Source organism: Vidua macroura, chromosome 5, assembly GCF_024509145.1.
Source record: "Vidua macroura isolate BioBank_ID:100142 chromosome 5, ASM2450914v1, whole genome shotgun sequence".
NCBI lineage: Eukaryota > Metazoa > Chordata > Aves > Passeriformes > Viduidae > Vidua > Vidua macroura.
This window is the reverse complement of record NC_071575.1, coordinates 1,611,285-1,635,730: the sequence shown is the minus strand read 5'-3', so window position 1 is coordinate 1,635,730 and position 24,446 is coordinate 1,611,285.

Genomic DNA, 24,446 nt, shown 5'->3' with positions numbered 1-24,446 from the left:
GAGATCCACCCAGGCCATGGGGATCCACGGGGGATGCAGAGATCCACCCACAGCCCATGGGGATCCACAGGGGATGCAGAGATCCACCCACAGCCCATGGGATCCACGGGGGATGCAGAGATCCACCCACAGCCCCTGGGGATCCATGGGGATGCAGAGATCCACCCACAGCCTGTGGGGATGCACAGGGGATGCAGAGATCCACCCACATCCCATGGGGATCCACAGGGATGCAGAGATCCAAGGGGGATGCAGAGATCCACCCACAGCCCATTGATCCACGGGGATGCAGAGATCCACCCACAGCCTGTGGGGATGCACAGGGGATGCAGAGATCCACCCACAGCCCATGGGGATCCACAGGGGATGCAGAGATCCACCCACAGGTGCTGCAGGGGAAGGACTCCTCTCCCTGAGCAGCAGAAGAAAATCTGGAGTGATGAACTGACCAAACCCCCACCTCGCTGTCTCCCTGCGGTGCTGGTGGGAATGAGGGAAGAACTGGGGGGGGAAAGGTGTTTTTAAGGGCTTACTTTACTTCTTATTATCCTCCTTGTGGTTTTGTTAATAATAAACTTACTTTGTACTTCTAAGTTGAGCCTGTTTTGCCCTTGGAGTGTTTTCCCCTGGTCTCCATCTCAACTCATGCATCTTCAGTTTAATTTTTTTTCTCTCCTCTGCCCAGCTGTCATGGGTGCCTGGTGTTTGGCCAGTGCCAAGACCTATGTAGCTGATTTTCCTTCTTGATTTCCTTCAGTCCATGGCTTATTTCCATTTCATCTCTACTTGAAACACTAAAGCACTACAGCTATAAATATTTGGTGAGTGAAATGTTGGTTTTATCTGTCATTTTGAGTCAAAGATGCCTTTTCTGGTTTTGCTGTTTTTGTGGTTCTATTTTCCAAACACAAAATAATGCTCTAATCAGCGCCAATTTGTTGTCGGCAAATAAAAAAATAAATCAGGGAACAGAGCTTTTCCTCTATTTCCTCTATTTTTGATGATTGTTTTTTTAACCTCAGTGTAGGCAGTCAGTGAAAGCAGACTGTGGGCAAAGTATATTAGTCTGGTTGGAACCCTTGTGCTTTGCAAAATTACTTGTAGTTTTCCTCCATGGGGATTTTACATCAAGGCAGTTATTTCAACACCATTGTTTTTACAATGGATGGTAATAAAAGCTTGGATATTTCCCTGTTTGATTAGGGAAGAAACACATATGCCCAGTCCTGGGACCTGAGCATGTTACTACAATGAAGAAGCTCGAAAATTACTTTCCATTTTAAGAATTACTAATAAAAGAATTCTTTGCATTATGGGTCAAATTTCTATCTGTGTATTCAGGCTTGACTCCCTTGATTTGATTGCTCTATACATTTCAGAAATCATTGTAGCTTTGAACAAGATTTGCTTTCAATAAGACATTATTCACGTCTGCCCAAGAATTAGGCTTTGAGAGATTTGTACTAATATTTTCTATTATGTTGGTCAACAGGGTGGCATTCTCTGAGTTTCACTTTGATATTCAGATTCAAATATTCACAACAAAAATATGAATGTCTCATGATTGCAGCTGTGCAAATAGCAAGGGATTACACCAACTTTGAAGTTGGATTCTGTTCTTTTATTTTTTATTATTCATTTCCCTGTGAACAGTAATGGCAGAAATGTGGGGAACTTGCTAAAACTGACAGACGATAATCCATATTCACATCAGAAGTATCTACCATGGCAAATAGCTCCTATGCAACAGTGGTACCAGCCCTGCCCTGGAGCCTCAGGACAGCTGCCTGCCACGAATATGTATTTAATAAATTGAAATGGACAAATGGGCACCACTGCATCAATGCACTTTTTGACTGCTTAAAGCAGCCAGAGCTTCATTCAGCACAGGAAGAGCACCTGTACTGGGATCTCACAGAATCCTTCAGAAGCAGTATTCCATGCATTATTCTGTGGTATCAGTGTAGTGGAAGAAAATTAAATGTAAACATTTGCTGTAAGCAGCAAAAAAAGTCTAGCATTCAGCAATTTAGGTCATGATCCCTAAGTCAGAAGGAAATGAGTTTGTTTTGGGTTTTGTTTGTTTGTTTGTTTGGTTTTTTTTAATCTGATGTTTGTGAACATTGCCAGAATATGAGAGTGGCTGGATAACTGAGGGGGAAAAAAGGTTAATGTATCCTAATTAAATTACCTGATCTTCTACTTACCTTTTCCAAAAACAAACAAACAAACAAGCAAAAATTAATATTTTCTTAATTCAGTTACTCATTCAGTAAATGCATCACATAGAGGATTAAATATATGGGAAGAAAATGACCCCATTAGCTTGAAAAATACACTCAGATATAATACTTTAGGTGTGTAATGGCAGTCCACAGGCAAGAATTTGTTAACAGATAATATTTGCTGGGCAATTTTGAGTAGGAAATGCAGTCAAAGTTGATGTCATTTACAAACAAGCTATGAACAAAGAAGAATTGAATCCATTTAATTATTATATTAATAACAAAAATATTTCTGCCTTCCTCAAACCAGCCAAAATCTAGCTCAAAAAGAAGACCATGTTTACTTAAAGGATTATGAACCACAGAATAACTTTTCAGCAAACTGGAACAGAGTCTGAAGCAGAGTAAAAAAGCATGAGGCCTTAAAATAGTGAAATACTTCCCAGTGAGCATTTCAGCAGCTGTATAAATAAAACCACCATCCTAGTGAAGAGAGTGAAAGAGAATTCAGTGAAGGATATTTCCAAGAACTAAGACAATTGCTAAAGTGGAAACCAATTTAGCATGAACTAGTGAGGAAGGAAGTTTTCTTACAAGTACCCCACCCCAGAAACTTCTTTGTGAACACCAAAGCAATGTGAAATATGTCACAAGTAAAGGTCTAAAACGCAGATTTCAACTCTGTCCAGGAATAGACAAGGGCAAAATATGATTCTGAGCTAAGCAATTTTCTCCATTCAGAAAGCCACTTTTTTTTAATGGGAAAATAATTGGGTTTATATTAGAAAATAAAACCACTGCCTATATATGCATACATAAGAATAAATATATTTCTATTTTAATATGATGCAACTCATTATTCATTATATGCTGGACAACATTTGAGCTTCTCTCTGAGCTGTCCCCCATATATGTTGTACCTTCCAAGCCCTTCAGTGGTAATGCTCCTCCTCCCAACAAGAGGCATCCTCACACACAGCATGTGAAATGTCGTCCTGTGAACACAAACAGCAGAAGGTAACACCTCAAAATTGGGGTCTAATGAATCAGAGCTGCAGTTCTTCTAGAGACTAAGTGGAGCTAATTACGATATAATCTTTTTCAGCTGAAATTCCCAAATTTTGCCCCCAAATAAACAGGGAATTTTTGATTCTAGGTAAGTCTGTCATGTGTTTTTAGATCTCTTTTTATATTTAGCTATTTAAACACAGGATTATTGCAAAGGTGAAAAGCAAGTTTGACTTGACTACTACTACCCCAGATCCTTATAAGAAATTTTGTACAGGCTGTGAAGTCATGAAATATGTCTTTTTGCAGAAATGTTTTCAAAAATGTATGGTGTAAATTTTGAATATAAATAGAGGTAACAAATTGTTCAGGAGGAATGGTTATGTGGATAAAAAGAATTCCTTTGAGCCTCTTTTCAACTGCAGTGGAGAATTTTTAATAGAGTTAATTCTTCTTGAGTCCTCCAAACAAAACCGTGAGGTTCTAATATATAACAATGTCTAAAAGCAGAAAAAAATGTACGAAACCAAAATGTGAAACCACACATTTAACAGAAGATGAAAGAATTGGAAAACCTTAGTAGAAATGAGAGTTAAAATGGATAGGCAAATTATTTCTGTGCTATTACCTTAAACAAAACACTACAGCAAAAACATTATTTTAAATGGATCAGTTTAAGCAATTTGTAACTCATCTAACATTTACATATTCTAACCTAGAATTCCAGTGTGACTTAAGACGTTACATACCTCATCATTTTTACATTTTTTTATTGAGATCCCTGAATAACTAAAAAAATATAATAAAAGTATGTGGTTTCCAATGCACTCAGTCCAAGAGAATGCCAAGCTCCAACACTCAGTCCCAGACACATCAGTCAGGGAAATTTATATCTGCCACTCACATGCCAGGCTCCGTGCTGCAAAGCGCTGCTCTTGCTACGTGAGCTTCCACGTGGCTGTTCCTTTAACTTGCCTTTTGCCAAAAGATTTAATTTTCACGCAGAAAGCCTGAAGTGCACACCTCGAGCATGCTCAGCACCAGCATGAACTCTGAGTAATGTGAGGGGCAGGGCAGTCCCCTTGTGCAGGGATTAGAGAGCTCTGCCCTGTGGTGGATTGTACAAAGCCATCACGACGGCGGCCGCGCAACCCCCGAAAGGCGAGGAGCGCTGAGATCATAAAAATCACCACGCTCAGGAACTGGCACCAGTGCTGACAGACTTGGCAGAGAGGCCAAAGATTCAATTGACCTAAAGAACAAACAATGCTTTTTTTTTTTTTTCCAGTGGAAATGCTCCCTTTAGATCAGGGCTGAGATACATTTAGCGTGGCAGTGGTTCTCCGTGACACAAAGCTCTTCCCTATAAAAATAGCCTTAAAAAAAAAAAAAGAAGAGCAGCAAAAGCTGGCTTAAAAACCAAATGTGACTAAGCCAGATTCTTTTTTCATGCCATTCATTATTCTAAGACACACACACATGCAGAGATATACGTGCACATGTTTAAACACAAACAGACTGAAAACTAACATAGCTAATTTTGACCCAAATTATAACTGCGTATCTGATTTCCTTCTAAACACAAACAAAGTATATTGAGTATATTGACAGCATGCAAGAACAATTCTGTTCTCAGCCATGCCACCTTAACTCTGGAGAAACCCCACAGATGTCAATGAGATGGTATTGGATTTGTAATGGAGTGAGAACAGAATATTGCCCAGCATCTTTTTTTTTTTTTTTTTTTTTTTTTTTTTTTCCAGTATATTTTATTTTAAGCAAAACATACAGAAGAAATCTTCCTTTGCTCTCCTGGTATCAATCAATGACCATTGCTCTGTTAATGTATTACAATAAAATATCTCAACGGTGCATTGAGCTGGTTGACTGTAATATATCAGCAGATCAATGGCTTGCAAAAAGAGAATGGTCAAACGCAAGACAACTTCTCCAATTAGATAATTGTCAAAGATTTCACACACTGAATTCGTAATGACTTAAAAGAAATGAGTCAACAGTTTTAACTGACTAACTGGAGATCTCACAGGATTTTTCCAGCTGTTATCCTTCCTTCTTGTTCCCCCATTATCAAAACCAAAGACAATATCTATTTAATAAATTTAAGGATTCTTGTATTCAGATTTGGATACTGCAGCTTGGGCTCCTACTTGCTGTTAAGAGACTTCTCCCCACTGGAAAAAACCAAACCAAAACAAAAGAAACCAAGAGAGAAAGTAGCAACACAGAGAATGGGAGGTCTGCAGCCCACATCCTCAGTGAAGAAAGTTTCCAGCCCTTTTGCAAGTCCTGGGTTACTTTAAGGATTCATTCATTTCTAGAATGAATGTGGCACCTTAATGGGAGCCAGGTCACTGCAGCATCAATTCTTTCTAACAACGTTTCCCTTTGTCTGAAATATCTTTCAGGTCTGTAATCATATTTACACATGCACCTGATGGTATTTACAGAGGAGACATGTACATATTTCTTGGTATGCAAGTGGACATCTGAACACACAAAACAAGAAGCTGTCCTCCTAACATGTGTGATTTCTTCCTCCTCCCAAAAATTTAAACCCTTCTTATGGGTGAAATTGTTCATATAAAAAAAAAAAAAAAAAAAATCCGTTCAATTTTAAAAGCCAGAGCTAAAAGCTTTGCTCTGCATGCAGTTGTTCTACTGCAACGAATTTTTTATTCATACATTCCTCTTTTTCATTGACATCATATATTTCTGTAATGGTGCATAATTAAGCATTGACAAATCTAAATCAATAAACATATTCATTGGTTGGGGTGGCATCAGCACTTAGAAGTTCTGCCTATAGAGAAGCCCTGGGGTCTCAAAGATCAGATTATACATTTCAAGATATTGACATTTCTGATTTGTTCCTATCTCAGAATATGATAAAGATAACCTCTCTGCTTTGCTTTGTTTCTGTGCTGGGTTTTTTTAATCTCATTGAGAAGGGGGAAGAATAAACAAAAACCAAAAATAAACAAAAACCAAAACCAAAACCAACCAAAAAAGCACTTAAGTTAAACAGTTAGACCAGTTCAGTGCAATCTTCCCGAGTAACAGACGTTTTTAGAATGAGATGTCCATGTAACAGAAGTGTGAGGTGATGACTTATCAAAGATCTAACAAAAGTGGAAAGTTGGGCTTTCCCATGTGCTGTGACTCACCAGATGGAGCTATCCAGACAGCTGTATGCACCTGGCAGTGAATGGAGAGTGCTACAGAAAATGCTCCATGATCTTAAAGGGTTTTCTTTTTCCAACCTCAATTATTTAATGATTCTATGAATCCATATTGTGCCTTCTCTTCAGCAAATTTAATCTATCTCCAGTAAAGTTATTTTTTTTAATCCAAACTTGTGCTTGAAGCACACAAACAATAATCCCTAGTGCCAAAGTATTACAGACTTCATCTAATTATTCAAAGCTCAGAGATATCTTAATTGAGGTTTGATTTTTTCCTTTTAATGGTTACATATGCTGCAACAAAACCCAAGCACTGCATGCTAGATAATTACTCGTCAACATGGTATTTCTGTTTCTGCTCAAAACAAGAAATTTCAAAACATGCATAAAAAAACTAAGCATAACAAACAAAACTATTTTCCCATTACTCAAAACAGGTAACACACCAGAAAATAGCAAAGACCTGAGATGATCTAATTGAGCACAGGTGTACTATAAGGTCAGAAAAATGAAAAGTTAGAATTGTCCATGCAATTTTAATCAGTCTCTCCCATTTGTTTACTTTAGGATATGCTCTATTATTATCACCAACTATAATTGTAGAATTTAATAATTTAATATTAATAATTTGCATTTTTCAATGCTAAGTAATCTCAAATGACTTTCCAAATAATTAATTCATCTTTACATCATACTTGTAAATAGAAATAAAACAGTGTCTTGCCATTCTACACAGAAGAAAGGAACAGAGTTCTTATAGAAAGTTAACACTGGGATTCCTTTCTATTTCTCAAATTCTGCTTACTGAAACTCAGTCTATGGGTAATGCCAAATTAATGCAATATAAAATATGGTGACGGTTTTAGAAATGCATGTGTCGGATCTGGTACAATCCAGAAGTGCATGAAAGGAATTTATAATACACTGCTTGTCATACAACACAGCCCATCTCACAGAAGTGCTAAGAAAACTTGTATGTTATTACCATTCAGTATCTGACAAATAGTATGTGATTCCTTAATGACTCCTGAAGGCTTCAGATCTCCAGTCACAACAAAGTCAAAGAGAAGTAAGGATGTCATCAAAGTCGTAGGCAGTCTTAACTTGTGGACTGCCAGCAGATCCTGGGGTTGCCTCAAGCAAGCAAGTTTAGTTTGCTAACATGTGTTAACAAAACGTAACATCCCAAGCAATTGTCTCTCATGGACAGCAATAGAAACACTAACCACAACAGCTCTAGACTTCCAGAAGTTTGAGCTTCTAACTCCAATTATCTCCTAAAATTTAAATAAATAAGGTCTTGAATATATAATTGTTTGCTTTTGAAGGCACATACCTACAAAAGAATGTTTCAGTTATACAGTGTAAGGGTCCCATAGCTTTCTGTCATCTGAGGGATACGAGGGGTGAGACAACTGGCCTAGAGCAGCGGCTGTGCAAAGCACACAATGAACACTTCCAGCCACGGAGGGCACGTGTCAGATCCACCTGCCCTGCTCACGGGGCCACTGTGCACTCCCACAGGGATCCACAACATCTCAGCACAAGGGGAAACACTACTGTGCCACAAAGACCCTCACCACCACACAGGTACAGAGTGCTTACTGCAACGTGCTGCTGTGCCAAAACCCTCAACACCTTTCCCTGTGACGTTCCCACTCAGGAAATGACTTGTTCGTGTCAGAGTGTGCTGCGCTGGACGTGCCACGAGGTCTGAACTATGCATCATCTTCACCTCTTCCTGTAGGATTAAAACCAAAACCAAACCAACAAAATAAAGAAAACCTCTAAACAACTATATATTTTTTTTTTTGCAGCATTACAAGACAGCTAGGCCAAATCCTGCTCTCTTTAAGCAATGTGCTCTACCACTTGTGACAGTTACTCCAGCATGACTGGGAGTAGAAATCAGGTTATTACTGTAGCTTTTGACAGAAAACGTTGTTAAAGCGATGTTGTCTTCAGAGTCTTTCACGAAATCTGTAAACATGTTTAACATTTCTTTGAATGGGAAATATGGCTTGTCAATCTATATTGACTCAGTGAAAAGAAAAGCCCAATATATTACACTTAGGTCCTTCAGGCATTTATTTTCTCTAATGACTAACTTTACAATATAATTTCATCCTTTCACAAATCGATCGCGCGAATCATAAGAACTCAAAATGAATGTTTACACTGCATTTGTCTTCGGGTTTAAGTCTTTTGGACATTGCTTGACTGAGTAGCATTCAATATGGGGAAAAACATAGCACAGGTTTTTCTACACTGCTGCTAAATTAAGACCACAAATTTACTAATCAGAAGGAGTTACCAAGTCTTTCCATCCCACTGAATAAGACCACCATCTTTTCTGAAATAGGAAGATCAGTAAAAAGTATTCCATGGTTATGCTTTGTGGAGATAAACCCTTGTCCTATAATCTACAGTGTTTATAGCCCACACAAGGATGCTATCAGTCTCTCAGAGCACCCCGTTATGGGCCATGTGTAAAATGATAATCTCTATGGGGAATTTAGGACTCAGAAAGAATTCAAAAATCCTTCTGTGTGGCTGTTCTTTCTCTGTGCTAAGCCCTCCTTTCTAGAGTTCAATCTGTATGTGGGCAGAGAAGTGGTCACTCCAAATCTGAATGTCATCGTGGCTTTGACCTTAATCCCTAAACTAAAGGATGGAAGCACAATGATTGCAACACTATTCTGGCTTCATAGTTTATTACTATGAAGCACATATTAGCATACTATAGCCATTAGTGGATAATTTTTTAAGCAAATGAGAAAAAACTATTCAAGAAAGTAGAAGCAATACCCTGTAATATATGTGAATTTTCATGTGAGAAAGAAGAGAATCATGAATGAGAAACGGAAATACAAAAATGAATAGTTCGTAAAATCCAATAGTTTAGAAAATATTCAGAAGTCCAGTAAGATACACATAATTCCATTACTGTGAATAAGGTAATCAGGTTTTGATGCTAACTACTTGGTATGATATGCATTTACCTTAATACAGAGATCAGCAAATGTTAAAAAATGTTTTACTTGTTGACATCCAAACAGTCTTGTGTGACAAAGTCAAGCTTTAATAAGTTACTGCTAAAAGTCAGCCAGAAGTGCAGGATCATAACAGGACTTAGGTTTTGAAATCTTCCTCCTATCAATTGGTTTCTAACTTGATACCCCTTGGTTTACTGCCAGAAATGTTCTCTAACTCTTCAGAAATGACTCTTCAGCTCCTAAACTCAAAGGTCCCAGGCCCTCAACCCCATCCCAGCCACACTGAACAAAGAATAGTTATTTTGTTTTGTACAGTGTAAATGGGAAAAAAAAAAACAACAAAAAAAAAAAAAGCCAGCTTAGAAACAGTCATATTTGATGTGGGATTTCCAGCTGCATGAATTGATCAAGGTACTGAGGGGACAATCATGTGGCCTCTGTGCCTCTGTCCTGTGCAGGGTGGTGCTCGACCCTTCTTGCCCACTGGATTTTTCATGGAAACCCCTTCTAAGCCTTTAACCCTGAAAGGGAGCTCGGATGTACCTTGCTCAGAATATTTAAAGTGTATTCCCTGTAGAAATTAATGCTACAGATCACAAAATCCCTGGCAGTAATTTATATGCAGGCATTATTCGTCCAACACTTGTGCAGTGCCAACAAGTCCGTAAAAAAAAAAACCCACGACAGATTTGAAAGGATGAAGAGCTACTTTTGCTAAGTAGCTGTTTGTTAATTTGGTCTGAGTTGGTCCTCGTTGAAAAAGGTCCAAAAATTAATGAAGCTGCTCCACATGACGTCCACTAAGTTCTCTCACATGGGGCATACTAACACCTCACACAGTTTTCCTGCTGCTTCACTGATACAGGGCCAGACTCTGGGCTAGGTGTGTCTCCGGATGTCTTCTCAGTGATGGCAGTAATTTAAGTGAAGGCTATAACTGAAAACCAATTTTCACTCAATTTTACTTGTAAATGAACAAAAAAACCAAGAGAGTAGTTGGACAAAAACCAACAAAACAAACAAACAAACAAAACCAAAAAACAAACAAACAAAAAAAACCAAAAAAAAAAAAAACACAAACAATCAAAGCCAAACTGCAACAAACAACCCAACCAAAAAAAAAAAAACCAAAAAAAACAAACCCAAAAACCCCAACCAAAACCAGCCTACTCACACAGAGAGTTCAGAGGGTTCAGAGCCAGTCCAGTGCAGTCACACAGCTGGGGAAGGGCTGTCCAGACAGAGCAGTTTTGTTCCCAGAGTGGTTGGACTGTTCCTCCAACACAGTGAATTAAATCTTCAAAGGAGCATCTAGCCATGTCAGTCCTCATGTAAAGAACTTGATACTGCCAGCATTCCCTTACTTCAGCAAATAACAAGAATCTATATCTTTCAAATAGATAGTGAGATAAGACATGGCTTTTTAATCCCCACTGTAGGAAGAATTTAATCAATAAAACCTCCAGTTTTGATCTACAGCCAGCCAGCCCATACATCAGGGTACACACTGCCTGCAAAAAGGCCATGCTAAGCCTCAGTTTGAGGGTCAGTCTTATTGTTTAACTTACCAAAATTTTAAGACTGCTTTCATGGCATATTTAATACCCTGTAACAACCCAAACTCAAGGCTCAATGGCAACTTTCCAAAGACTTCTGAACAAGCACAAATAAGGGCGGGGTGGTTTTTTTTTTTTTGTCATATAATGAAATTTTTATTCAGAATTTCTCAGCAGCTAACTTAAATGGATAGTCATGGGAAGCGTGCTAGTATCCAGTCAGCTGTCAGTAAACTCTCATTTCAGTAACAACACACAGAAATATTTCCACACCTATTTTCTAGTTCTTTAACAAGAACTGTGTGTAACCATATGCCAGATTCAGCTCGGATGAAGGGTGAAAAAATAAAATATCCATATTTTACATCTGAAAAGATTTCTGGTGCCAGATTCTCTTGACAGGCACCAAGACCTTGGTGTAATAAGGCACAATTGCTGAAATATGAAGGTACACCAATTTGGCTCAGAAATAAAGTGCACATGCTTAGAAATAAGGTATGGGACAGTAGGACTGCAGTCAATTCCCCCATCACCCATGTTGTTTTTATCAGGACTTGCAGAAAAGGTCTCTAGCTCACAGTGACTCTGCTGTGATGGCAGAATGTCAAGTAAGGCTTGGTGGCTCCTGGTATGAAACACACATCAGATGCTCACCAAACTATGTCATGTGAGTTTCAAAACGTTGGTGAAACTTACCACAAAGGTATCCAAAATAGCCACATTGCCATAAACCAGCCTTCTGCCCCACAGCAAGGCTAACCTTGAAAACCTGAAAAAAAAGTAACTTTATGTTCTATGTATCCAAGAAAGTAGTCCCAGAGAGCTTGGGCATTTTAATTGTTCATAGCTTTATTAAAACTATTTTCTTAAATTTGCCTTCTATGCACGTCTCAGCCTGCCTTGCAAAACAAACAGAATTTGAAGAAAATGTCCTCAATAGTTAAGGCTGCAGATTGAAATTCAGCATAGAACTAGAGGAAAGCAGACTTAGAACAGCCAGCCAAAATGGCCAAAAAAACTCAAGAATTTATGAGGGCCTGTAAACAGCAAAAAATAATAGATGCAGGTTTTCTGGCTTTAATTATATTGGACGCTAACAGACTGAATATATAGAGATAATTTGCATTGTAAATAGCATTTGAGATTAGAGAAATTTAATTCAGTTTTGCAAAAACAGTAGTAAAGAATTCTCTCTTGATTTATTGTGTGCAAAGGTTCCCTCCTTCCCTCCGTAGCCACACGGACAAAGGAATGGCCATCCACACACAGACACATCTTACCTGGAAAAGGTCCCTGGGACACCCTGCAGTAAATTCAGAACCTTTAACCCTGGACCTTTGTCCTTCCAGCTGGAAAGAACCATTCTAACACCTATCAGTAGAATTAAAGTTTGCATCCTGTGTTTTTAAGGTTTCCAGCTACTGGAGGAGAGCGTGGTTGCTGATGCTTGAGTAGCAACAATTTTATTATTTGAACAAGGGCAGTATTCAGGCTTTGTAGATGATGCATCCTAGAAGTTCTGAAACTTGCCCAGTGCATATGTATTTGCCTACTAAAATGCAGCAGTTTCCAGGGCTGACCAAAGTAACCTGTACCACACAGCAACATTATAGATCATGTTAGGACAGGAAGTGAAGAATAGCTCTTCCAATTAATGCCAGATAAGGGAAATTCATTACATAAAATGTAATTACTTAAGCTGGAATTTGTCCAGAAGCTGGAGTTCAGCCAGATCACTAGTTTAACATTAAAATGCTAAATAAAATAAAAATTATTAACAAAAAAAAAAAAAAAAAAAAAAAGGAACAAATCCTAATGGTATTCAAACCAGAGAAGAATGTCTTACTTTTTGATTATATGTTATCCAGTCAATACAGAGCAACAGTGATACCCCAAATGAGTTTTCTCTGGGACCCCAAGCTAGAAAAAAGGGAGGGGAAAGAAAATGATTCATTCTTTTCTGAGGTGCACTTATCATGCTAATCTCCTATAGTTAAACATACGACACTTGTGATTTTTATTACAGATTTGGAAAAATTATCTACCTTTCACAAAATTTCAGGTGACTTTATAAATGATTAAACGAACTCAGAATAAAAGCAGAAAACTGATAATTTAAATGCGCACAATTGGGCACATTTACATGTGCACCAGTTTGAATGATCCACTTGTACATTTCATGCAAATGAAACTACCGTCATTAGTCGTGAAAATCATCATCAACTCTTCCAGAATTTCCCAAGGATTTTCTCAGCTCTCCTCAGGAAGACTCCCATTAAAATCCTCGTGAATATCTGCGCTCCCAAGTACACTAAAAAATAAATCTAGTTAGTTAATGTGAGAGCAGCAGAGCTAATGAAGACTGTTTCCCAAATCCCCACTCAATATATCCAAGTCCTCCTCTACACTACTTCCAACCTCCCTCTACTCTTTCATTCTTGTTCAAAATGAGGACAGAGCACAGAACCTCCCTCCTGGATTTCCTAATTACTGAACAGGGAAGAGGCAGCACAAGAGCTATATTTATGCTGCTTGGCCAGCCAGCACACGTCTGCTCCCAGAAAGAAAATAACACGAGCTCACCACACAGTCCTCCTTGCAGCAGGAGCCTTAATTTGCATCACCTTTTCCTCTCGCTGGTAGCCAGTTCCCACAAAATTGGTAGAGTTCCCACAGTAAACTTTGGTTGAAATTAATTAAAAGGCTCCAAAGTTATTTGGAGCAGGCCGCCAGACAAACAGCATGACAGCATAACTTGTGCTTCCTTAAGAAGGCAAGCTAAAAAAGGAAACCATTAATAATTATTATTTCCGTACACCATGAGGCCCAAGTTCTTGACTAAGGCCTACAAACACTACTGTGATACTTAGAATAAACAGAAAATTTGCCTAACAGAAGGAACAACAGTAGATGAAATGATAACACAGCTTGCATTAATTAACAACAGAGCTCACTGTTCACAGAGAAAGTTGCCATAAGTATACAGACCCAGAGCCAAATTTTTGCTAGAGCTGAGCTCCCATTTGCTGAGGACACCAAGACAAGAGAGACATCTTCAGAAATACCAAAAAGTCAGCAATCTCTATTTAGGTATCAGCAGAAATACTGGGAGCTTTGAAAAAAAACCAACAAAACCTGAGAGAGAATAGTCTCCTACTGTTCACTGCAGCTGGGGGCAAGGATGTCCCAGCAGGAGCTCTGGGCTTTTCAGCTTTTGGGGTGGGGGCGAAATGGCCTCAGATTGCCTCTTCCAAGCTTGACTGTCTGAAAGGCAAATAATAGCTGAGGTAATAAACCCAGCACTACTGAATAATTTATTCAGAGTAGAAACAAACAAACAAAAAATGTTGGGGCTTTTTACTAGCACAGGAAAGTTGTCTTTTAAAGACTCTTAAGATATTGCCTCCTTTGCCTCTTTCTTAGAAGACACTTAAACATCATTAGAAATCAGTGATGGAATATGTAGAAGCGACCTAAGTTGTGGAATGGAAATGCCTTAGAAGATCAGCCAGAGTGGAAGAACACTTAAAAAGTGATGTGTACATTATAACAACACCTGTACTAGTAAAGTCAACTGAAGCTAAATTTTTCCTCAGCAGAAGACAGAAATCCCTTGAGATTTGAGAAAATACTGCCACAATTTAGGAAGGGGGACAGAATAAGTCCAAAATCAAAACAAAACAAACGAAAGTAACTACACAGCCCAAAAATGTGTCTTCAAACTTCTGATATAATACTGTTCTCCTCAGAGAGCAAAATGTCCTCTTTGTGGGCCTCAAACCTCCAGAACAGAGGCCTGAAAAGCAACCTTTAGAATTAAATAATTGCAATTATTGGAATTAAACAATTTGCAGTTGTCTAGGTGCTCTTTGCAGCACACTGTGAGTTGATTTCACCAGATCCACCCAGAAGGCCCTCGTTTTACTGCACACTTAAAACTAGACAGGTCAGCAATACTCTCAGGAGCAAATTGCAAAATGTTTCCATCAAGTGCTGCTTAATTCACATTTGTGTGCTAAATAACCATGTTTCACCTCCTTATTGATGGTTCTGCATTTATTTTTCTTTTAAATAGGGGAAACAAATTAATAGATTTTCCTGTCTCTCAAGCCACCTTGCTCTAGAAGTAGTCAACTTATTTTGCAGAGTTAATCATCAACTCCACAATTTATTTAGAATGTATAGAGAGGACATTGTATAATTTGCTGCACATCTCCACAACCTCAGTACACCAGAGATATGGGTGTGCATAAGGTCCTAGTAAATAGACCTAAACCACCCCAAAACAATGTCACAAAACAGCAAAAAGATATATTTTATGAGCTTATGATGGAATAAGTAACTGAATATATTTGTCCTACAAAAAAGGCTTCACACCCATTGATCTTGGCTTCAAGAAGGGCTGAAAATATGCACCACAACATTAAAAAATGAAAATATGCACCACAACATTAAAAAATGAAAATATGCACCACAACATTAAAAAGCTGGGAGAAGCCAAGCTAGACAGTGGTCCTGGCATGGATTACAGTAAGGTCCTTTGCTAGGATCCATTGTACAATGACTTATTTCTTTGGATGTGCAAGTATTTTCCAAAAGCACTTGGCACCTTGATATTCATTAAATAGACATCCATTTATGATGAATTCAGGCAGCCCTTTCTTCCCCAAAAGATCCAGATTTTTCCAGTAAACCACATTGTCTCATCTCTCCCATCCCTTGTTGACTTTGTTTTACTACCACTCTCAAAACAGTGAATTTCAAAGCACTGAAAACCTGCCTCTCTCAGAGCCCTCCTGTGCCAGACTGACTGAAATAGCACAAGGCTGAAACACCACAAGGATATAGCCCTACAAACTTCCCTCCTCCTTAAGTTAGATTTGCTGTAGGTAATTTAGTCTTTTACAGAAAAGCATTCATCCCTGAAATCTGATGCAGAAGTTGAGTGGTAACTGATGTGAGTTATAGTAAGTCCCAAACGGAGCTAGGCCAGAGATCTCAATAAGAGGGAATAAAGTAGCTAAAATAACAACTTTTTGATCTACTTCTTTCTTTATGTGCCTCTGACACATCTTCACCACGTGTAAATGGAGCCACAATTATATGAATTGACCACTGTTAGAAAAAGATCTACAGCCAAAGTCACAAATACCAGCCTTGTATTATATTCAAGTAAAAAGGCTGTAGCAAAGTCAAAAATCCAGGACATGTGAAGGAAACAGTCTTGGAGATGACTTGGCAAAACCATCTCTAGTAGTTTAATCAAAAATGGGAGATTAAACACTACCTGTGGCAAGGCAGATCGTTAAAGCCAGACGATGATCTCCCCAGAAAAGGAGAGCTGTAAAGCTGAAAGCTGTAAAGATGAAGGCTTGCCAGCCTCCTTAATGATAACCTTGTCCAATAATGGATTTGATTTCTTTTTCACAACTTTTTTGACAATCAAGAGAGAATTAGGTTCAAAACAGAGGTGATAGGTCGTCGCTTTTCTACCACCACTCGTGCCTTAACAAGCCACGCAGGCCAGAAGCCGTGCAGTAACATTAAATGTTTTATAATGAAAATCTATTTTATCGCAGGCTAAAGTAAATGGAGGGTTTCATTGTACAATTTGAAGAGAAAACAGCTTGGCAGTTCAAAGGAGAGAGGGAAGGAAAAAAGCGGGGAGAGAACCTCACGGACATAGGCAGCACAAGAGGAGGTGACTCGGTCACTCTGAGGAGACTCAGAAGGGTCACAAAGAAGAAACTGGGAAAGGACAAGAACACTGAACACTTCAGCTTGTCAGGATAAGGAGGAAACAGCAGAGCAAGTTTCATTTTGAACACTGTAATGACATTCTGGCAGAGGTGCTCAAAACCCAACGCTTTTCCATGATTTTATGAATGTTTTGAACAATGGGATGGAGATGAGTCTCATCAGATTGTCCAGAGCAGTGGTAAAATACTTTTTTGTCTGAGAGTCTATCCCAAATTTCTTAGTGGGATATAAAGCAAACATGGAAACATTTCACCATATATTTAAATGAGATTTCCCTTTAATGAGAACATCAATGTTAGCTTAATTACTTTAAAGCACAGTCATCCTCAGGGCTTGCTATGGCTGTCTGACACACAACACATGGAACTTTGTGCAACATTTCCAACAGAGTTTATGGCTGAGGCCACTCTTGTCAAAAGTAGCATCTTGAGTGGATGAAGTCACTTGTGTGACGAGTAATAAAAAATTTAGATTTATGTAAAATACCTCATGTCCAGAAAGGGCAGAGACCCTTCTCATCAGGTTAGGCTGTGAAGGCTTGAGGGCTGGCAGAAGAGAGGGAGGGAACATGGAAATTTGGGTCAGTAAGAGCTCCTGGCCACACAGCACTCGGGCTTGCCACAGAGCTGTGTCTGCTCCACATCAAAGATGTCATCAGTCTCTGAACCAGCAACTGCCTGTCCTGTCTGGCCTCTGAGCTTTTGCTTTCCTACCCTGAAGTGATTTCAGGGGGGCACGGCTGTGTGAGAGATACCATCCCTTGGATGAGTTGGAAACATATGGCACTGACCACATGTGGTCATTAGAAAGTCCCGCGCCAATTTTTGCAAGGCTAACAATATTAGCCCCAGTATCCTGGCCAAATTCCAATATAGGTAATTATATTCTGGATAATGACATACAGGCTAGTTTTATAAGGTTTAATATACATTGTGGAAAGTGGCTTGCACCTAAGGGCTCTGAGTTAAACTCATTGCACAGTCAGCTGGGATAAAATTAGAGAAGAAACTACCCAAGCATGTCAAATGTTTAAGCTTTAAAACCCTGTGTAGACTGAAACAAAAGAGGAAGGGATCCAGGGGTGCTTTAGCATAATCAAGCTGGCTCATGCCGCTGAAGACACAGCTGGGATCCAGAGCTCTCTGCTGCGAGGAAATTTGTAACAGTATCCCCACCCCACCTTCAGCAGTGGGTGTGCATGCATGTTAAATTACCAGGTTAGGAAAGGAGATGGAGCAGTAGGATGCAAAATGTTGTTTGCTGGGTGTTTTTTGTTTTTTTTTTTTTTCCTTGATTCCCCCCAGGTAAAATAGAACCAAATAGGTCTTATAAAAAAAAAAAAAAAAGCCCCACAGTTCAAACACTCACACCTGTTGCACAGCAGCCCTGTGAACCCAGCTCAAAACGCCAGAAGTAGTGCTACTCTCCTGCTAACTTGTACTTGTCTCATCTTTCCCTGTTTGAAGACACCAACCCCAGCTGTAACCACACCCTGGCAGGTCACCCACCAGGTTCTGCTGATGGAAACCTCTGAGGCTGATGCTCAGCCCCAGAATAATTTGGGTGGCAGGACACGTCCCTCCAGCATGCCATTCAAACCCAAAAAGAGCATTTGGAGCACGCCTCCCACACCTCAGCTGGCACTCACATGCAAGGGCTTCCTGGCCTCAGTCAAACTTGTTGACACGACCTACAATTTTGGATGACACAGAGCCAGAGATGGAGCACAAGCAGACATGCCAGAGCTAAGGGCTGAGAGCACAACGGGTAATAACATTTTTTTTTAAACATTTTACAAGCACGGGAAACACCTCACACTCCATATATTTCATACCATGCAAACAGAAGAAAAACAGTTTCTCACTTAAAATCGCAGCTGAACGAAAGGTAAGGAGGAAGTTTTGCACTGTGAGAGTGGTGAGGCACTGGAACAGGTTGCCCAAAGAAGCTGTGGATGTCACATGCCTGGAAGTGCATGGTCAAGACCAGGCTGGATATGGATTTGAGCAGCCTGGTCTATAGTGGAAGGCGTCCCTGCCCATGACAGGGGGTTGGAACTAGGTGGTTTTTAAAGTCCTTTCCAACTGAAAGTATTCTACAATTGTATGATTCTTCAAAACCAGCTCAAGGTTTGAAGCTTCACCTTTGGCTAGCAGGATATCCCAAGCAATGGCACTGCAGAACAACCAGCCATCTTTCAGTCTTGAAATAAAGTTCAAGTTAAGCTGTGATTTGTTCTTCCCAATGTTAAGAGCAGGCCTGGTATTTTTTTGGTGTTATCATTGGGAATCTAAACTGTAATCCATGTATTTTCATGTGCTGGTGCAAGCACCACTCACTTTGTAGGCACACCACCTCATTTCAAGACACTCTGCACCTTTCCTGGGCTTGAATTCCAGGCTGCCAAAGACAGGAGACGTAGGCTCTCACCCCCACTCTCCTCATGCAGAGAGCACTGTTTCATCTCCTCAATTCCTTTCTTCATTAAAACACATTCAAACATAATTAGTGTAACATTAAAAATGGAGGAAATTTTGTAATTGCCAGTTGTTCTGTAGCCATGGTTACGTCTGAGATTTATACCAAGCGACGCTGGCCTGAGCACGCACAGGCAGTTAGCAGGAACAGCAGCAGGATAACGTTTGTGTGCACGTGCAGGTGGGCCGAGATGCCTGCTTGCCAAAAAAAAAAAAAGAAAAAAAAAAATGGGGGAGGAATGGGGAGGGCAGGGGAGACAGAGGCCGAGGGAGAGAAAGGAGGGAGGGTGGGGAGGGGAGAGACGGAGAATATTCGGTGACATTTAAGGTGCTAATATCTGGAAGTCAACCTTTAATTTGACAGCTTTTAGTGCTAGTTAATTTCACTCATCGAGACGAGGTGTAGGAAATTTGCAGCACCTTTAAATTATCACGTTTTTCCACGCTGCCTGAGGCCTATGTGGAATACCTGAGCCATACTTTCTGCCCCCCTCCCCGGCTCCCCCTCCATCCCCCTCTCTCTCCTCCCTCCCCCCCCCCCCCACCATTTTCAGGTCAGTTGAAGTAAAACTTTCATTCCCTTTCTCAGACAATTAATCTTTAGCTAATTGAAGCAGGAATGCTGCAGGATGGGTTTCACTGGGGCCTGTAAATCTCATTTAGCAAAGTGAATTCCAGGCACATGCTGCACCTAATGATGTGACAGGTGGGCTGCACCACAAGACAGCAGCCGCCGAAAAGTTGATTCTCATTAGACCCTCGGAGTCCTGCAGTCAGTTTTCTGATGGCTGAAGAACACTAATCGCATCTGTTTGCTGCTGGGTGGGGTGGGTAGAGGGGGGAGAAGCAGCAATGAGAGGCGGGGGGGCCCTTCCTCTCTTTCATGAGTTAATATCCTTGACTCCTGCCCAAAAAACCAGCAGGCCTGCCTCCCACCATGCGCTCAGCCTCCATTCTGCTGACTCCTACAGGGTGCACCCTTTTTCTAATTAACTGGAATGGCTATGGAAAGCAAAGGAGGCCTTGTGTTGGGTGAACCAATTATTTTGAAGGGTATTAAGTCATCAGATTTACTTTTATCTTGATTGCATTGTGGAAATCGTGCATAATTAATGGTGGGAGCTTATTAGGAAAATGATTAGGCAAATTACACAGGTGTCGGATGCATTTTTTATGATAAATTTGCTAGAACAATCCTGCAATTCCATCTGTTCAGCTCATATCAGAATGTCACTCTGGAAGAAATTAATGGTGCAGAGTCGCACAAAGTTACTGGAGGCCTTGGATGCAGATTTATGTTTTAAAAAAAGATACAGTTAAAATTACCCAGCAATTTCCTAATAAATACTTGATGCTACAGTTCAATAAATTACTTATTTAATCTTAAAAGAAAATGATAGTCAGCTGGAAACTAAAAAGTGGAGAAAGCATAAACCTCATTTTGTCAGGTTGCTGTGTATGTAAATAAAAAATAATCGTAAGATGTAATAATTCTTTGCTGTGGGATGCTGACTAGAAACAAGCTGTCAGTGTCCAAGCACCTCTGCTAGGTGTTTTTTTTCCACAGATATTAAAGCTTACCTTACAAACCCTGTGCTTGTTCTAAAGTGGCAGAGCCAGTTCCCTTTTCTGTAATTTTGGCGTTGTTTAGCAGCAGATTCTGGAGGTCACATCCTGGGAGTTAGAGAGGACACCAAGTGCTGTGCTCACCTCTTCGCTTCTCTCACTCTGCATTTCCTGCCAACACCATGGGATGAAAACCATGAAACCAAAACCACTGAAGGCACTGTCTCTCAGAGTGAGTCAGTAAATCAGTGCATAGGGGGTTTTTGTGTGTGTATGTGAAAGAGTTTCTGTGTGTGCATTTGTAGGTCTAGAATAGCAAAGGCCAGATATTCTACCCTTGGAGGTGCTTAGAAACCTGCAGCTATGGATTACCTATTATGCATCAAATAAATAAGCTCGTATTCCATAGAAGAAGCATAATTTTTACTAGCTAACATAATATCATTTCTCAAAAAATTACAAGTAAGGAGGCAGAGGTGACTAGGTGTATGAGGAGAGCATGACAAAGAAAAAACATGACAAGGTTTAATTGATGCTGGGCAGTTTTACAGTCAAATATGATTTTTAGGTGCATATTTTCCATAATCTGACTGGTTCATTACCATCAGTACTACTTTTTAAAGAGATTGACTAGGCAAATACAAAGTGGCTGTTGTCTGCTCCAGACACAGCTCTGAGGAAGGCACAGCCCCAGATGTTGAGTGTCTTGGGGTCTGCATCACCTTAGATAAGACCTTTCAAGCCACCCTCCGAGCCCCTGGATACAGTCCACAAGACCTGTGGGCTAAGGGTAGCAGAGAACATGGTGTCTTGTCCCAAAAGCAGGATGGGGCTGCTCTCAGGGCTGAAGTTACCCCGTCAGGGTTACTCAAACAGCACAACAGGCCTCATTTCTGTGGCTATTGCCATGACTTTGAAGCTACCTTGAACATCTTGAATGTCTTCAAAATCACCACGCAGGCCTGTCCCTTTTCAAAGATCCCTCCCCTGTGGTCCCCCAAGGACTATTATACTGCCCAAACTCCACAGCACCGTGGCTCTACAATTTCATTCCTCTCTCCTACTCCTCAGTGTCCCAAGAGCTCATTCATTGTCACAGGGCCTTTGAAAAGAAGACTTACTGGCAAAGCAGAATATTTTTTTCATGTGGGGATTTCTGTTCTTTTCGGGATGTTTAGGTTGTGATAAAGTTACCAGAATGGAAGTAAACATCTCTCTTTTGGTGCTCTGAAAAGCCAGTGATGACTACCAATGTTTTAAAAAAATGTAGAGCTAAAGAGAAACCCATAAGAAAAGTGCATTATTTTTCTCCCTAATATCCAAGTCTGGTTAAATACCAACAATACCAATCTCTGTGACTTTTGCGTTTGATTAATCCTTCCCTGCAGAATGAAGCTGCTGATACTACACACTACCATCTGCACTTGTGGTGAAGGCAAAGAGAATGAATTCCAAACAGCCTCTGTCTGCAAGAGGGGCCATGGCAGCAAGACCTCGTGGGAGTTTTGTGTCCAATATAAATAATCCTTGTCTCATCTGAAAACCTTGCTTCTCCTTCAGACCCTTTGCTGAGCACATTCTTTGAAATCTGCTTTCATACATCTCAATTGTAATAATTGTTTTCAGAAAAATTACAGGGGCATAGAAGCATAGGTAGCTGCTGTGTCCCTGAGTTAGTTTATTACTGCTTGCTAATTAAGATTATTGATAAATCTTGTGTTCATTCCATGCGGGCTACTGGAACAATACAGAATAATGCTGTAAAACACAGCAGGTGACCTTAATCCAGTTAATGAAGTATTAGAGAAAATTTCAGATAAATTTGAAGAAGTTACGGTGACTATCCTCCTACATTTTAAGGGATGACTTGTATCTAGTGGCTAATGGCCCATAACCCTTATCCAATATGGAGTTGCTAAGCATTTGATCAGAGAAAAAGCATGTTTTCCAGCAATCATTATTCAAAGGATCAGACACAGTGGTACTAATGTATGATTTTGTACCATGAATAAAACATTTCAGATGATATCCCTCAAAAAATCTATATTGGAATTTATATAGGTGAGCAAGGAAGGGTCAAGTGAATTTAACAGGAAGAGATAGGGACCCATCTGTATTAAATTAAATGGGTTAATATAAAGCACAGCAAGACAAAGAGTCATGAGTTCAGAATATATGGCCCAATATGCAAGAGTGACATACAGGTTTACTTTCCATTCTCCCTCGGGTCTGTCCCCACCCTGTTAAAGAAACTAGTACTATTTCTTCTGAGAAGAGCTTAGCTAGTCAATATTCTTGGCAAGATAGGACACAATAGGAGGAATCAAGCCAGCAGATGTCCTTTTTAATTCCTGCAGTTAACGTGAGAACACAGGCAGAAGGTTGTTGTATGGCCAGCCACTCACCTGTGTAACTCTCTGAAGCACAATGCCTCACCCAGTTCTCCTGCAGGTGCCAGAATATCTCCAGGTGCTTTTGCACAGGTGTGTTCAGAGGAGCCAAATGCCTCACCCTTCAAACCCACCAGCCTGGATGGGCTCTAGGAAGCTGTAGCAGGAAAACCATATCAGAGACCTCCTCTGAAAGCTGATCCACCCAGAGTCAGCACACTTGCACGATGTGCTGCTGGAGGCATCCCTGCAAGGGGAAGACCTTGCCAAAGCTGAGACTTTCTAGTCTCACGCACCAGCCACAATGCATTTTTGATTTTAGTTACTGGCATCAAATCTCTAGTGTACAGTATCCCTCTAATACTGTGAGCAATATTTGTTTTTAAATTAAACATTACCTTTCTCTTCCAGAGCATCCCTCAGTTTTCTTTAAGCCCTACCAAAAGAACTAATTCCTAATCCTTAGTACAGATAACCAGCTCAAAACAAACAGGCCCTTTTGTAGCACTGACAGTATTACATTTTTAGCATATGATAAGCTTTCAACTAACACCTAGACTTTTCCTAGCACTCTGAAATGTAGGTGGTAAAAAACACAAAGCTGTTTGCTTATCCAATTTTCTGAGTACATCTGCCACATAATGATTTCAACTGCAGAACATTCAAGACTTTGCACTGGTTTTGCCCAGATCAGGTTTTCGTCAGACAACAGAGTGATTCATACAAGCTTCTGAAATTATTTTAAATGATTTTTTTTTTCCTGTCTTGCCAAGTGGAGAAAAGCAGTGCTTCCCATCAAACATAAGTGGAAGGGCCCAAACGCAGATCATGAAACGGAGGACATTTTGTGTAGACACCTGTTCTTTTTCCAGGTTTTCATGCCTTGTCCACTACCACAGAGACGAGAAGCTGACTGAAGCCTTCCACCAGCACAGTTTGGTGTTTTGTTGCAGGGGGTGGGCTGGGATTGATGAGGAATGCCATTGGGATGCTGCTTTACAGATGGCGAGCGGCAGAGCCGGCAGCGCTTCCCCGTGCCGGGGAGGAGGCAAAGCCTTCATTAAAACATCAGCTTCCCCCAGAAGCTCATCCCGTCTGACACGCCTAACCTGTGTGCATATGTCAACACAGAACGCTTGCTAATGTTGCTGAGGCTGTAAATAAGGGTTCAGACTATACTCTGAAGGAGATTAATGAGTAGAGTGCTTCCTTCTCTGCTGGAGGCTGAAGTAGGTTCCCTATTAAGATGCAGTATCTGTCACTGT